The 16457-nt window shown below is 38.1% G+C and overlaps 1 protein-coding gene across 3 annotated transcripts in view; it reads left to right on the top strand.

Annotated features, from left to right (window-relative positions):
* Positions 1–16457, top strand: part of LOC134208680 (uncharacterized) — a 257868-nt gene that overhangs the window by 210362 nt on the left and 31049 nt on the right. The window lies entirely within an intron of this gene.

The raw sequence follows: 16457 nt of genomic DNA, 5'->3' as shown, positions 1-16457 counted from the left end.
AGGAATTCACGGTGGAACTTTTGGAGGGATTCCTAGAGAAAATCCCATAGGAATTCCTGGAGAAATTATTGGAGGAATTCCTGGAGAAATTATTGGAGGAATTCCTAGAGGAAATCTTTGAAAAATTCCTGGAGAAATTTCCGGAGGGATTCCTGGAGAAATTCTTGGAGGAATTCCTGGAGAAATTATTGGAGGAATTCCTGGAAAAATTCTTGATAGATTCCCGGGGGAAATCCTGGAGGACTTCCCGGGATATTCCTGCAGTAATTCATGGAGGAATTCCTGGCAATTCAAAATCCCGGGGGAGTTATTGGAGGATTTCCCGGAGGAGTTATTAGAGGAATTCATGGAGAAATCCTTGGAGGGATTCCAGGAGGAATTACCAGAGGAATTTCTGGAGGAATTCACGGAGGAATTTCTTTAGGAATTCCCGGAGGAACTCTCGGATGATTTCCCGGAGGAACTCTCGGATGATTTCCTGGAGGAACTCTCGGATGATTTCCCGGAGGGATTCCTAGAGGAAATCCCGGAGGAATTCCTAAAGGAATTTCCGGAAGAATTCCTGGAGAAATTATTGGAGGAATTCCTGGACGAATTCTTGGAGAAATTCCTGGAGAAATTCTTGGAGGAATTCCTGGAGGGATTCTCCCGCAGAAAATCACGGAAGAATTCCTAAACTTCAAAAATGTCTCCGGGATTTCCTCCAGGAATTCCTCCAGAAATTTCTCCGAAATTTCCTCAAAGCATTCCTCCGGGAATTTCTCCAAGAATTCCTCAAAAAAAAACTCTTCCAAGAATTCCTTCAGGAATTGCTGCGGGAATTCCTCCAAGAATTTCTCCATGAATTCCTCCAGGAATTCCTCCAACAACTCCTCCGGGAATTTTTTCAGGAATTCCTCAGGGATTTTCTCCAGGAATTCTCCCAGGCCCCCGGGAATTCCTTCAAGAATTTCTTCTGGAATTCCTTTAAGAATTCCTCCAAGAATTTCTCCAGGAATTCTTCCAAGAATTTCTCGAGGAATTTCTCCGGGAATTCCTCCACGAAGTCCTCCAATAATTCCTCCATGAATTCCTCTGTGTTTTTCTTCGGGATTTACTTCAGGAATTCCTCACGGAATTTCCACCAGGAATTCCTTCGGGATTTCCGCCAGGAATTCCTCTGGAAGTTCCTCCAAGAATTTCTCCGTGATTTCCTCCGGGAATTCCTACAAAAATGGAGAAATTCCCAGAAGAATTTTTGAAGGATTCTCGCAAGAAATCTTGGAGGAATTCCTGGATTTAATCCTAAAGAAAATCTTGGAAGAATACCTGGGGGAATTGGTGGAGGAGGAATTGCGAATGATTGTTTACTCCAGCAATTCATCCATTTTTATTTATTTTTTCTCCAGGAATCCTTCGGGTAATCCTGTAATTCCTCCACCAATTGTTACAGGACTTCCTCTAGGACCGCGTCCAGGAACTCCTCCAAAAATTACTCCAGAAACTAGAAATTCCTCCAATAATTACTTCAAGAATTCCTCCAGCATTTCCTCCAGAACTTTCTCCAGTAAATCCTCCAGGAATTCCGCCATGATTTTCTTCGGAAATGTGTGCAGAAATTGTTTATAGAATTCCGTCACTAATTGCTCAGGGATTTTTTACTAGTTGCTTCAGGAATTCTTTAAGCACTTATTTTATGAATTCCTCCACAAATGCCTTCAGGCATTCCTACAAAAAGTCCTCCAGGAATTCCAATAGGAATTCCTCCGATGATGTTGCCGAGCATTCATCCTCCTCGTGAAATTGAGCTACATATTTCTTCAGGAGTTCATCCGGAAACTCAAAGGCTACAATTCCTTGTAATCGCATACAGTCTCATATGAAAAAAACCCAATTTAATACATGAAATTCACCACAGTAAAATGTACACATTCATCCAGCAAATGACAAAAAATCATATGGGGCACTCACATTCATGCAGTAACGCACGAACTGAGCAGCCTGGCAGAGCGACTTGTGTTCGGTTGATGGTTGAATGGTTGGCGCTGGAATGATTTTTTGGCGGTGGCGATGAGATTGACCGTAGAATATGCTGAGATCCATGTATTTCACTGCATTGACTTTGACATATTTCAACCCTGGCGACGAGTATCCGTAAACTTTGATCATAACCAGACCATTACGTTCTAAACTAAGAAAATTTTCAGCAGTTTTCAGCAGCAGGAACAATCAACTTGAAACATTACTTGGAACTACAAAAGACCCCGTAGACGTCTTGGGAAAATTTAGAGTTTATAAAATATCACTGTGACAAAATCTACAAAGGACAGACAAAACGAACATCAGACACGAGTTTCAAAGAACATTTGGCAGAAGTCACAAAAGCAACCAAAGACACAGAAAAAGGTTTGCAGTATCATTTCAAATCTAACATAGCAGAACATATGTTTAACGAAGATCACCAATTAACTAAAGCAAACATATCAATTCTCAAACACATCCAAAATCCTTGGAAACTTGACGTAGACGAAAGCTTAGAAATTTACAATAAAAAACAATTAATTGCATATTATTCGGCAACTCAGCCGTACGAACATATTTTTTTGTTAAATATCTTGACTGTGCATATGCACAGCATATGTTTCGAAATGGACAAATTGATATGACATTTGCGAAAAAGAATCCACGTGTCTTGGAGGGACTCGAACCCTCAACCCTACTCTCTGGATAGGGGTACACAACAAGACCACTTAAAGGTCACGTTTGCGGAAAAGCCATCAGAATCACACTCTATACAGAATAACATTACGGATTGCCTGTTCCAGTGGTAAAAGTCCACCATACAGGTGACTCCTAATTCTCGGTGTGATGCGGCTTTATGCTTACCGTGCCTACGAATGAATGGTTAGGGGGGTCTAATAAGAACCTAACCGCAAACAGAGCCTGTGAAGCACCAGGGCCCCCTTCACAGTATTTTTGCCCTCGCTGCGCTAACCGGAGCTATGGCGTAGTTGACTTTTTACTTCTCCGAGATAATCGGCTACTCTTATTCAACCTCATCGTGAGTCGTAAGTCGAGTCAAGCACGAGACACTGAAGACGGCCTTACTGTTGAGGTCGAAATACGTATCTGTCAAGATACAATTAAGTGGTGGAATTCAATGGGATTGTATTAACTCGTCTTATGACAAGTGAAGACATTCCACTAAAAAGCTCAAAATAATTTTCTTATCTCATCGTGAGGTTAAATAAGAGTAGGGTTAAGAATATGTGTCTTAATTAGTTTTCAACAAATTGTCACCTATATGGATTCCCATTATGCGTTTTTCACAGTGTACTCTGTGTCTCGTCTTTGACGTTCGGCTTTGGCTACTCTTGTTCAATCTCAACGTGAGAGTGGGGTTATGAATATGTGTTTTACTTAGTTTTTCAACAAACTTCCACCTAATGGATTCGCATTATGCATTTTTTTTTACAATGTACTTTGTGTTTGTCACCTATATGGATTCGCATTATGCGCTTTTCACAGTGTACTCTGTGTTTCGTCTTTGACGTTCGGCTTCAGCTACTCTTGTTTAATCTCAACTTGAGGTTGAATAAGGGGGGGGTTATGAAAATGTTTTTTTTATACTTAGTTTTTTTTCAACAAATTGTCATCTATATGGATTCGCATTATGCGTTTTTTACAATGTACTTTGTGTATTTTACCTAATATGGATTCGCATTATGCGTTTTTCACAGTGTACTCTGTGTCTCGTCCTTGACGTTCGGCTTCGGTTACTCTTGTTCAATCTCAACGTGAGATTAAATAAGAGTGGGGTTATGAATATGTGTTTTACTTAGTTTTCAACAAATTGCCACCTATATGGATTCGCATTATGCGATTTTTACAATGTACTTTGTGATTGTCACCAATATGGATTCCATTATGCGTTTTCACAGTGCACTCTGTGTTTCGTCTTTGACGTTCGTCCTCTGTTACGTCCTCTGTGTTTTTGTGACACCTCTCTTTAGTCCCTAGCTGAATGCGTGTGAGTCTACATAATTGGCTTTCCTATAAATGGTTCCATTCTCCTTTCCAACTTCACTTCCTCTTCCTTTCCCCTTTTCACTTCCTTTTCCGTCAGGTAAATGATGAGAAAGCCCAGTGAAGGCGATGGCACAAATCTCCCAAATTGAGGGGAACGTGCCTCCTGAGCCGACGTTATGATACCTGATACCTGGGGGTATAGAGTGTGATATTCTCGGATAATAAAGACACGTGGATTCTTTTTCGCAAATTTCATATCAATTTGTCCATTTTCGAAACATGTGTTGTGCATATATGCACAGCCAAGATATTTAACAATATTACAGTGTCAATATTCAAGTGAATTTGTTTCAAATACCATACATTTTATGTATATAATTTATTATTTATAGATTGATACGTAACACACCTGCATAACGTATACAAAGTGAAATTATAGACACTTCTGAAAGAAGGGTCAAAAATTTCTAATAGATAAAATAAATCAAATTCCTTCACCAGTTATTGGCTTATGCCTATAGGCTTCCCTTGGTAAGCAAATATCACCAATTTGTTTAATTGGGCAAAAGTTATGAACCAAGAACAAACGGGTGCCGACAACCGATCACCTTCCCTACTTCTTCCCAATCTGTTCGATTTCAATAAATACTTTCGATTATCTATTCTCTCATTTTTTGAGTAGAACTGCCCGATAAACAAATTAATTGTACATATTATGTATGCTATTTCCGTTTATACAATTAATGAAGATATCTGACGGTTACATTAAAAATATTCTATGTACCGCCACCAAACTTTCCAAATTTAAATAAAACGTCGTGCCTAGAGGTTCACGCCGTGATCACCACCGGGGTCATGCCAATAGCATGGAAATCTCACCGGCGAGCAAAGCAACTGGGTCAGTCGTGTCCAGTCAGCACAAAGACAGCCGACAGTCGGATTGCTGCAATCACAGACGTGTCGTATACAATTCTCGTCCGAATATGGCATTCAAAACTGCATCTTGTTCGTGCCGGTTGGTGTCAGATGCCTACATTCGTACACAGTGGTCATATGATATCTACACGACCTGAATTATCTCGTTTATCGTTTCGATTATCACTCGCGGCCTCCTGTGAGTTGTGGTGATCTTAACTGGCGATAATGCAGTCAATCAGTTCCATACCATCTTATTTACACACAATCATTTGTCTGATTTTTGCCGGGAATGATGAAGTGATAATTGACTTTCTTCCATCATTCACGATTCTGCTGTGTGTATTTTGGGTTTAAACTTTCCATGAAAGAAAGCCACAAATTTAACACATTTTCTAGATATGTAGATAGCATCAAAAACGACCACCTATTAAATCTAAGCCATATCTTCACATCTAATTAAAAGTATGCTTGTATGTAAAGGCCACATCATCTAGTGTTTTTTGCCAACACAATGACATGCTTCAGTTTGTTTACCAGTAAACGAACTTTTCTTTACGTATAATGTATTGCATCCCCAGAGGTTTTCTCGGTCTCTAGTAGCAACAATAACTACACACTAATATTCCCTTCCTTTCCTAACTGACAGTAAGGATTTGGCTGGCGCCGTTATTGATCTCGATTTATAAGCTGCTGAAACCAGGCCTGGTAGCGGGTCACTTTTTAGTGACTTGTTCACTTTTTTCGGGCAAGTCACTAAAAAGTCTCTTTTTTCGACCTCAAGTCACTAAAGTCACTCTTTCTCGCAAAAAGTCACTATTTTCAACTATTTTGAAACTATTTATTTTTTTTTTAAATAAAGCTTTATGTATCCGTCAGATGATTCTTAGATCATGGCAGAAATGAAATTACGGATCTTGGAAAAATGATCGCTCAGAAACTTCGACAGTCTCGCTGCTTTTATTGGCATTTCACCAGTAGCTAACTAAATGTGTTTTATGTTACAATTTATAAATTGGTATACTGTCATGCAAGCAGGAGACCTGCCGATTCCAATTTTGTTTTAAAGCTTAAACTTTATACAGTAGGGGAAAGGTGGGAAGACTTGATTCCTTGGGACACTTAATTCTCCGCTATTTTACCGAGAGCTATATTGCCGTGAATTGCATATCTGTCCCATCTTTGCTGGGTTTCCTATTCATATGGGGCAAACATGCGATTCACGTAGTATCATAGTATTATTATAGCGTATTTTTATTATAGATCCTCTAGACAATGTGGCGAGCTATTTTTTTGATTGACAACCTTATTTACTCGATTATTTACTGTGTTATGCTATCATTTTTTTCACAGCACAAAGCCGTAAATATGCTAAATGATCTTCACTGATAAAAATGCCAACATCCCACCACATTTTCCGGATAATTGGATTTTGATTTGTCGCCACACTATGAGGAGACTTGATCCTTGAGACTTGAGAAGTTTGGCAAAAAAATTCAAGAAAATATAAATTGTTCTCAAGCAGCTATTTTTTTGAAAATGTGACAGGTGTAATGAAGGATTTGCTCTAAAAAAAATATTTTTTGATTAGGTATCAAAGAGAGAGTATCAAGGCTTCCCAATTTTGAAGATATCATGCGCTATCGAATTGCGCATATGACAAATTGTAAAGTTCTCTGCATCTTTCTTAAGTAGGTGTTCAGCTAATCCAATGAACGTAGTTTTCATTCATTCTCACAAGAAGAAAATGCTCATTCACGCAGATGTTTGCCTAGAAATCATTTTTCGGAAAAGAAAAACAGGTCTTATGAGTAATAACCATATTTCGCTCACTGTGACGTGAAAATTTGATCTACTCGCAAGACTACTCATAGTTTTGAGCAGTCCTGCTTTTGATTGATATTTAGTGTAATTTCCTTGGGAATAAAAGAGAGGGTAAAACAATTTCACTTAGTCGCTGAGTAGATAAAAGTTAGCGTGTACGATTTTCGTTTCTCTTCTGAGTTCGTTCTAAACAGGGCTGACAATAGTCATCGTCGTAGCACGAAATGCCACAGCACAGTGGTGCGTTTGGCTAAAATCGTGAACTTTTTATTTTACCACTTCAGGGTGTTATTTTTCGACATTGGTGTCTTTGGGAATAAATTTTAGAAAAATATTGCGCATCGAATGACGAAAAGTTGTAGTTCCAATTTTTGCCACAGGTGGCGCTGCAAAATGTAACTTCTTTAATAAACGATTTTTAAACATGGTGTCTTTGGCAAAGTTGTAGTGTAATTTATTATGAATTTTATTGGTGAAGACTCCGAGTGTCCATCTATCATCGTTTTTGAAATACGGGCGTTTTTTTATGGACGGACCCTAAATAATATTTTTTAATATTTTCGAAACTAACAGTTTCAGGTCAATACAATGTTTTACAAAAATGTATATATAATCAAAATGGACCACTTTCTGGAAGATACCAGGGATGTTTTTGCAAACATGACTTGTTATCGGCGATTTAGGGTCGAAAATAGTGATATTTGAAAACTTCACTTATGCAACAGAGGGGCAAATTGGGGCAAGGAAATCCCCACAGGATTTAAAATATCTGGTCTGTAGTTTCATATGCATATAATTATGTCTGTCTCTACGTGTATCCAAACAAGTATTTCTAAATTTCATAAATCGACATTTTCAACTGCTATTTATATAATAATTGAGATTTCACCACACTACATACCACGCTGTTGAATGTTAATGTAAAAAGAAGTGCAGCATGAAGCTGGTTTTCTGTTCTCTTCATCCAATCATTTCACACAATGCAAATCTGACGTCATACGCTCCTAGAGATGTCGTAAAATCCCGAATAATCGATTAGTAACTAATCGATTACTCTTTATTCTTGTCGATTATTGAATCGATCCATCGTTGGGTAGTAATCGATTTAAAATTAATCGATTATCACAACGATGAATTGATTAATCGATTAATTTGCGACTTCTTAGAGATGTCGTTAATTCCCGTTTAATCTATTAGTAACTCATCAATTATTCTCGATTCTTGTCGATTATTGAATCGATTAACCGTTGGTAAGTAATCGATTCAAAATAATTCGATTATCTCAACGATTAATCGATTAATTGAAATGTATGTATATGATAGCACCTGAATGCTGGCAGTTGGTGTGTAGAAAACCAGCTACTGCTTGGGATTCATTGTTAAGTGTATAATGTTAAGGTGTCAACTCATTCATTCTCTCGCTTAGCGTTATAGAGATGTCGCAAATTAATCGATTACTTCGATTCATCGTTGTAATAATCGGTAAATGTTAAATCGACTATTATCCAGCGATGAATAGATTCAATAGGAATAAAGAGTAATCGATTAGTTTACTAATCGATTATTCGGGATTTTACGACATCCTAGTAGCGTATGACGTCAGATTTGCACTGTGTAAAATAATTGGATGAAGAGAATAGAAAAATAGCTTCACGCTGCACTTCTTTTGACATTAACATTCAACAGCGTGGTATGCAGTGTGGTGAAATCTCAATTATTATATAAATATCAGTTGAAAATGTCGATTTATGAAATTTAGAAATACTTGTTTGGATACACGTGGAGACAGACATAATTATATGCATATGAAACTACAGACTAGATATTTTAAATCCTGTGGGGATTTCTGCCCTAATTTGCCCTCTGTTGCATATGAAGTCTTCAAATATCACTATTTTCGACCCTAAATCGCCGATAACAAGTCATGTTTGCAAAAAACATCCCTGGTTTCTTCTAGAAAGTGGTCTTTTTTGATTATATATACATTTTTGTAGAACATTGTATTGACCTGAAACTGTTAGTTTCGAAAATATCTTAAAATACTGTTTTTTTTAGGGTCTGTCCATAAAAAACGCCCGTATTTCAAAAACGATGATAGATGGACACTCGGTGTCTTCAGCAATAAAATTCATAATAAATTACACTACAACTTTGCCAAAGACACCATATTTAAAAATTGTTTATTAAAGAAGTTACATTTTGCAGCGCCACCTGTGGCAAAAATTGGAACTACAACTTTTCGTCATTCGATGCGCCATATTTTTCTAAAATTTATTCCCAAAGACACCGATGCCAAAAAATAACACCCTGAAGTGGTAAAATAAAAAGTTCACGATTTTAGACAAACGCACCACTGTGCACAGTAGCGACGAGTTGCAGTGTCTTCATTGCTACTCTACACATCGTCAATGACGCGCACGACGTTAGCTTTCGTCTTGTAACGAAATCGTTATGACGACATCGAAGAACGAAGACTTCATACCGTTATTCTTCAAGCGGAAGCTGCCATGCGAAGATTTTTACTAATCTTTTGTAATAATGAATTTGAAGCAACGTATGAAAGCGTTATGAATCTTATCGATACATTTATATTACCAAAGTTCCTAATATTTGTTTATTTGAGACGCTATTATGTTTTTAACTAGTCCGTCTATAATGATGCTGGGTCATTAGGCCGAAGGCCATTAGGCCGAATGGTCATTAGGCCGAACGGTCATTAGGCCGAATGGCCATTAGGCCGAATGAGAACTGGGGAGTGAGAATTGGGTAGTGCGCAATGAGGAAGAAGTAGAAAGGAAGAAGGAGGAAGAAGTAAGAAGGAAGAAGGGAGAAAGAAGAAGAAATAAGGAAGAAGAAAGAAGGAAGAAGGAAGAAAGAAGAAGGAAGAAGGAAGAAGGAAGAGGAAAGAAGAAAAAGAAGAAGGAAGAACAAAGAAGAAAGAAGGAAGAAGGAAAAAGGAAGAAGTTAGAACGAAAAAAGGAAGAAGAAAGAAGGAAGAATCAAGAAGGTAGAAGAAAGAAGGACGAAGTAAGAAAGAAGAAGGAAAAAGGAAGAAGGAAGAAGGAAGAAGAAGAAGGAAGCAGGAAGAAGGAATAAGAAAGAAGGGAGAAGGAAGAAGGAAGAAGTAAGAAGGAAGAAGGAAGAAGGAAAGGAAGAAGGATGAAGGAAGAAGGAAGCAGGAAGAAAGAAGAAGGAAGAAGGAAGAAAGAAGAAGGAATTAGAATGAAGAAAGAAGGAAGAAGGAAGAAGGAAGAGGAAGAGGAAGAAGAAGAAGAAGAAAGGAAAAACGAAAAAAGGAAGAAGGAAAAAGGAAGAAGGAAGAATGAACAAGGAAGCAGGAAGCATTAACAGGGTGTCAACTACCTGGAAAAACCTGGAAAGTCAGGGAATTTCATTTTGGACCTGGAATATCAGGGAAAGTCAGGGAATTTTGACTGAGGTCAGGGAAAAAACGCCAATATTGAAAATTTATAGTGATTTTTTTTAAATTTCGAGCAATATACTAAACTAAGGACACTTATACTTAGCTTAGCTTAGCTTGATTGACTGTACCCATCGTAGTTGCTAGTCGTGATTGGCCGAGAAACAACAAATAATGCACAGCTCACCAATTGAATAGAAAGCTATTGGGACTAGAAAGCTATTCTCGCTGTACATGCTTCGGAGTTTCTTTAATCCAAGAACAATAACGATGCCGGCCACGTCCTCACAGTCAATTAGAAAAGGTGAGGAAAATTAGCTCGACACTCATTGCTACAAGAGACCGAGGAATCCTCTGCATCTCCATGGGCGCAAAGTCCCCTTTGATATTATAGATTATTTAGTTTGAATGGTTTTGTGTCTGAGTCGTTTCGTTTTTTGTAGTTTCCTTATTAGGAGCGTTTGAGTCATGTTCCCATCAAACAAAAGTAGTTCTGAAAGTTCTTTCGAATACTTAATCATCAATCGCGAGTGTCATTCCTTATAAAATGATTTTGAAGTACTTATGATACAGGGAAATTTTATTTAATGCTCTACTTAATGAACTCTACTAACTCTAATCTTGTTAAACGAAAACCCCGAATAGTATCTTTGTTGACCTGTGACGGTACTCTACAGCATCGGCCTCATCTCCAAACATGATTCTATAGGATATGTTTTAAAAATATTTCGTGAACCTTCATTTGATGATGGGCTTATAAAGTCATTGATCGATTCTCACGTCCTTAGGAGGTCAAATTAATGGTCATGTAGAGAGAATGATAGTGGATAAAAGCATCACATGGTCTACCTCATGTACGTAGGTGGCGATGGTCTTAAACCACATTAAACGTTCGATACTTCATAATTATGCAAGAGGAGGATGATGTGGTTGTCAATGGTAATGTTTCAGTTTTACATTCGCTGCTTTTGATTTTTATGAAACAATTCTATCAGGAAGTGTTGTGATTGATCTTTGAGAATTTTGTCCAGAAATTACTTCAGAATTCTCACTGAAACATAAAAAAAATATCAAAGGATTTAAAAAAAAACTTGTTCGATAATTTTTATCCTGGAGCTCCTTGATGGATGTTCAGTAGATTTTTTCAAAAGCTCCGCTCCAAAAACTTGGTATGGTATTTACTCAAATTTCAATAGAATGTCTTCGTGAAGGGATTCATATAAAAAATATGCAAAGGAATCTTCTAACATATTTCCACGAGCTCTTCAAAAACTCTATTGGATGCTCCTTATTAAGTTTCATTGCTTCTTGCAGTTGTCTGACATCTAGTAGAACTTTCTATAAATAAAACAATGCTGGAACTCCAAGACCATTTTTTTAAATCGATAAAATACATAGAGTAGTATTTGAGACTAGTTATGCCCCTTCTTTAAAAAACACCTATTTTTTTTGATATTTTTTCATGGGACCATTGCTTTATTTAAACCGAAGGCCAAAATCGACAAATATTAAACGACCTGACTGTGTTCAGACCAAATTATTTAAAGTATTGCAGTGGTCAGAATGTTTTGCTGGGCTCACTATAAGTGCTGCATAGATTTATGTGAGCTTGCAAAGATTGCATTCATGATTATCTAACTATTTTTAACTATTTTGAAAAGTCCATAAACTCCACAAAAAGTGAATAAGAATACTTACTTCGTACGTATACTTGAGTGCCAATGGAGGTTTCTCGATGTTCACGAAAATAACTAATCCGTAAAATTTTTAATGGCATTAGGAGAATTTCTAAAAGCTTCCACGATGGTTGGGAAAGAGTTCAAAAGTCGTGTCAAAAGATACAAGATTTCACACAACTTTCCACAAAGATAATGAAAATTTGAACGATTTGAAGAAGTCCGTCAGTAGTATTGGAGGTCTATTGCGACTCCATGGAGTCCGTGAGAATTCCCAACGGTGGATGAAGGCACCAGGAACTTATAACATTAATTGGAGCCAATTTTGGAAAGATGTGAATTATGAATTTTTTTCAGGAGTTCTGCGCACTAACTTGAATATTTGTCAACGACCAGAATTGCCTGCGATATTCTCCAAATCCTTTATGTTCTGTTTCTAGAGGTCATTAGGCTTCCAGTAGCTCAGGAACTCATATGAGCTTCAAGGTTTTGTACATGCAGAGATTTTCATGCGCTTCTAGAAAATGAAAAAAAAAACATTTTTCATACCTGGAATTCTTCGAGGAATGGTCTGGAAAGTCAGGGAAAGTCAGGGAATTTTATTCTCAAATTTGAGTCGACACCCTGATTAAGAAGGAAGAAGGAAGAAGCATGAAAGAAGAAGGAAGAAGCATGAAAGAAGAAGGAAGAAGGAAGAAGCATGAAAGAAGAAGGAAGAAGGAAAAAGGAAAAGGAAGAAGGAAGAGGAAACAGGAAACAGGAAGCAGGAAGAAGGAAGAAGAAAGAAGAAAGAAGGGAGAAGGAAGAAGGAAGAAGGAAGAAGGAAGAAGGAAGAAGGAAGAAGGAAGAAGGAAGAAGGAAGAATGAAGAAGGAAGAAGGAAGAAGGAAGAAGAATAATGGAAGAAGGGAGAAGAAAGAAGGAAGAAGGAAGATGAAAGAAGAATGAAGAAGGAAGGAGGAAGAAGGAAGAAGGAAGAAGGAAGAAGGAAGAAGGAAGAAGGAAGAAGGTAGAAAGAAGAAGGAAGAAGGAAATAGGAAGAAGGAAGAAGGAAGAAGGATGAAGAAAGAAGAAAGAAGGAAGAAAGAAGAAGGAAAAAACGAAGGAAGAAAGAAGACGGAAGATGGAAGAAGGAAGAAGGGAGAAGGAAGACGGAAGATGGAAGAAGGAAGAAGGAAAAAGGAAGAGGGAAGAAGGAAGAAGGAAGAAGGAAGAAAGAAGAAGGAAGAAGGAAGAAAGAAGAAGCAAAGGAAGAAGGAAAGGAAGAAGGAAGAAGGAAAAGGAAGAAGGAAGAAAGAAGAAGAAAGAAAGAAGAAGGAAGAAAGAAGAAGTAAGAAGGAAGGAGGAAGAAGGAAGGAGGAAGAAGGATGAAAAAAGAAGGAAGAAGGAAGAAAGAAGAAAGAAAAGGGAAGAAAGAAGAAGGAAGAAGAAGGAAAAAAGAAGAAGAAAGAAGGAAAAATGTAGAAGGAAGAAGGAAGGAGGAAAAAGGTAGATGGAAAAAGGAATAGGGATGAAGGAAGAAGGAATAAGGAATAAGGAAGTAAGAAGGAAGAAAGAAGAAGGAAGACGCAAGAAGGGAGAAAGAAGAAAGAAGAAAGGGTAAGGTGAAGAAAGAACTTCTCATTTTTCACTTCTTGCTTCTTTTTGCTAATTCGGCCTAATGGCCATTCGGCCTAATGACCATTCGGCCTAATGACCTTCGGCCAAATGGCCTGACACCGTCTATAATGACGTGCAATCAATTGTGTGAAGAAGTGACGACGAAAATCGTCATAACTTTTGACTGCGCGAATATCATCGTGGTACGCATGCGGCGCGAAGAAAACGAATAGGTGTTGCGTCGTGCATTGTTATGACGAAGACTAAATTTTTTTCGCTTTCTTCATACGACGAGAATGACTATTGTTCAGCCCTGGTTCTAAAGCGCCCTAGACGGCGGAAAATGTTTGACAAACTCTTGATTATTGAAGAAAAAGCTTGATGGTCGGCCGGCCATGAAGAAAAGTTTGATGAGCAAAGTATTTTCAATATTATATCTCATGTCTGGGGTCTGCTTCAGAGAAAAGAGTTGAGTGAAAGATTTTTTCCGCCACAAATTACGAAAAAAAGATTCTCATTCGACCCAAAAACGCTTGATTTCGTCTCATCGAACTTGCAACTGAAACTAAAAGTCACTATTTGGTCACTTTTTCTGTAACTGAAAGTCACTATTTGGTCCCTTTTTTCGTCAGCTTTGGTCACTAAAGTCACTATTTTGACCTGCACGGGTCGCTACCAGCCCTGTGAAACGAGTACTTCGAGAAAAGTTGGCAAGTGCCAACATTTATTCACTTAGATTAGTTGGGTATCCAGTAGCCTTGGGAGCAAAGGCGTAGGATTGCCAATCCGGAGATGGCAAGTTTGATTTTCGGTCCGGAGTCCGGTCTCGACTCCCTGGGCATAGTGTATCCATTGAACTTACTACACAAGATACATACTCATGCAATGGCGGGCATAGAAAGCTTTTAATTAATAACTGAGGAAATGCTAATAGAATACTAAGTTGAAAAAGTAGGCCAAGTTTCAGTTGGAACGTATAGCCATAGAAGAAGAAGAAGAAAAATATTCATTTGGGTCGTAGTACAATTTATACCAGTTCTGATCGATATTGATATGTACAGTCAGTCTAAGTTAAGCTTTATTTTTGTAATTTTTCATATGATATCAGTTCTTCACTATTTTTTGGGATAAAGTGCGTAAATGTCAATAATTTATCTGACCTGGTACCTTCTGACAATCCTATCTCAAAATAGCGAAAAAAAAATAAAAATATGGGTCTTATTATTTATTTAAAGATCGATTTAACGAAAAGTCCTGTGAGATTGTTTATTAGTTCCGTGCTAAATTGCTGTGTAATTATTTACAATATATGGTACGATTGAGAAAATCAAATAACACGCTGTGCTACGCCACACGAGAAGGAACAGGTCAACATGAACCTACTTTAAATCACTTGCTGCGACCCTTTCACCATGACATTGATGCTTTTAGTTTTATTCACCAAATACAAAACAACGAAATTTCACTTGATTGATGCTTGACTGTGTCGAATTATGACCTCTGCGTTTGACTTTCAGATATACACACTGTTTGGAGAACTGATGGTAGACGTGAAGATGCGGTGAATTTATTTCCATTATAACAGTCAACCTTGAGATAGACTTCTAAGCTTTGCCGCTCATGGAAGTAGGGGATATTCCGAGGAAAAAGTTTTTCTAGAACAGTTGATTCCATTTACTGAAGAAAGAAGCTCCACGATATGGTTCCATACAACACAGCCCTATCTCTTCTCCTACCAGTTGTGATTGATATCTGTTAGTTTAGCTGTATGGATATGCTTCTATCTATCTTCAAGGTTGGCAGACATCGCGGCTGGATGGATTGTGTGATTCCAGTTGTCGTCCAAAAAATGAACAAAAACGTTGTTCTTGATGATCAAACTTATTCTGACATTTTCACATTGTTGTGAATGTTGAGATGTCTTTAACACATCACAAAAGTAGACTAGCAGATTAACTTGATTCCCACACCGCTGCCGCACTTTTCCAACCGAAATGGGAAACATGAAAATGGACAAATCGAACCTGCCACCACAGCAAATGAAGCGAAACGATGAATCTGAAATTGAATTTGCAATCTCATTCCATATCTAAACTGAATCAATCTCCCCGTCGTACGATTCGGTGCTCGTTGCCCCAAGGCCATAAGCTGTGAAAAAACCAAACCAGCAGCCGAGAGGAGGAGGCACCGAAGCAAATGAAATTCGACGATGTCATTTTGCTCCATGCATTCGGTGTGTGTCCACCACCTGTATGGCGCCACTGCCCAACCGTCTAGGTGAGATATTAGCACCTCAATTCGTTTCAATTAGGAAAGTATTTATCTGCAATAATTACTTAATTCACTTCTTGTTCACCGCATATCTGGAGGCGCTAAGAGGACACCGCGTCGCATGAGCAAATTAATTCGCAATCTATCGGCTGCCGTCTTGTCGTTGTCGTGTTCCATGAGACAATGAGGAGGGAAATTCAGCCGACGAGTCATGTGCAATTGTCGCCTTTTTTATGGAGTTCCTTTTAAAGAGCAGGAGACATTGCTAATTGGTTCTGTCACTATCGGACTGAGCTCTTTTGATTTTTCCATAGAGGGTCCGTCTGTGTTGATGTTTTTGTTCCGTAATCCGCCCACTCATATTGGATGGTTGTAGGCGACTTTCAAGTCACAGAAAAATCGTTAAAGATCAGCCTTAGTCGGAAATACGATCAGGACTTCAAGTGAGAGGCAATCGTCGCCTACTTAATTGTTCCGAATTATAGAGGCTTTTTTGTATAGGACGATTGACACAATGTAGGTGTATGGAGAACAGAGATTTGTTATTAAAAGGCTTGTTCATCGCATTTATTATTGCACAGAATTCAAAGTGATCTCATAAATAATATTTTCCATAGGTTTGTAAAATTTGATTAGCGCCATTCTTACGTCCTATTTATTTTACGGGATGCGCCATCCGGTTAATGCTATTCATGACCTGCATTTTATTTCCTAACTTGTTTTGTTCATCGATATCCCATGATA

Source organism: Armigeres subalbatus, chromosome 2, assembly GCF_024139115.2.
Source record: "Armigeres subalbatus isolate Guangzhou_Male chromosome 2, GZ_Asu_2, whole genome shotgun sequence".
Taxonomy (NCBI): Eukaryota; Metazoa; Arthropoda; class Insecta; order Diptera; family Culicidae; genus Armigeres; species Armigeres subalbatus.
Note: the sequence above shows the minus strand (reverse complement) of the source record. Positions and strands in the feature narration are given on the sequence as shown.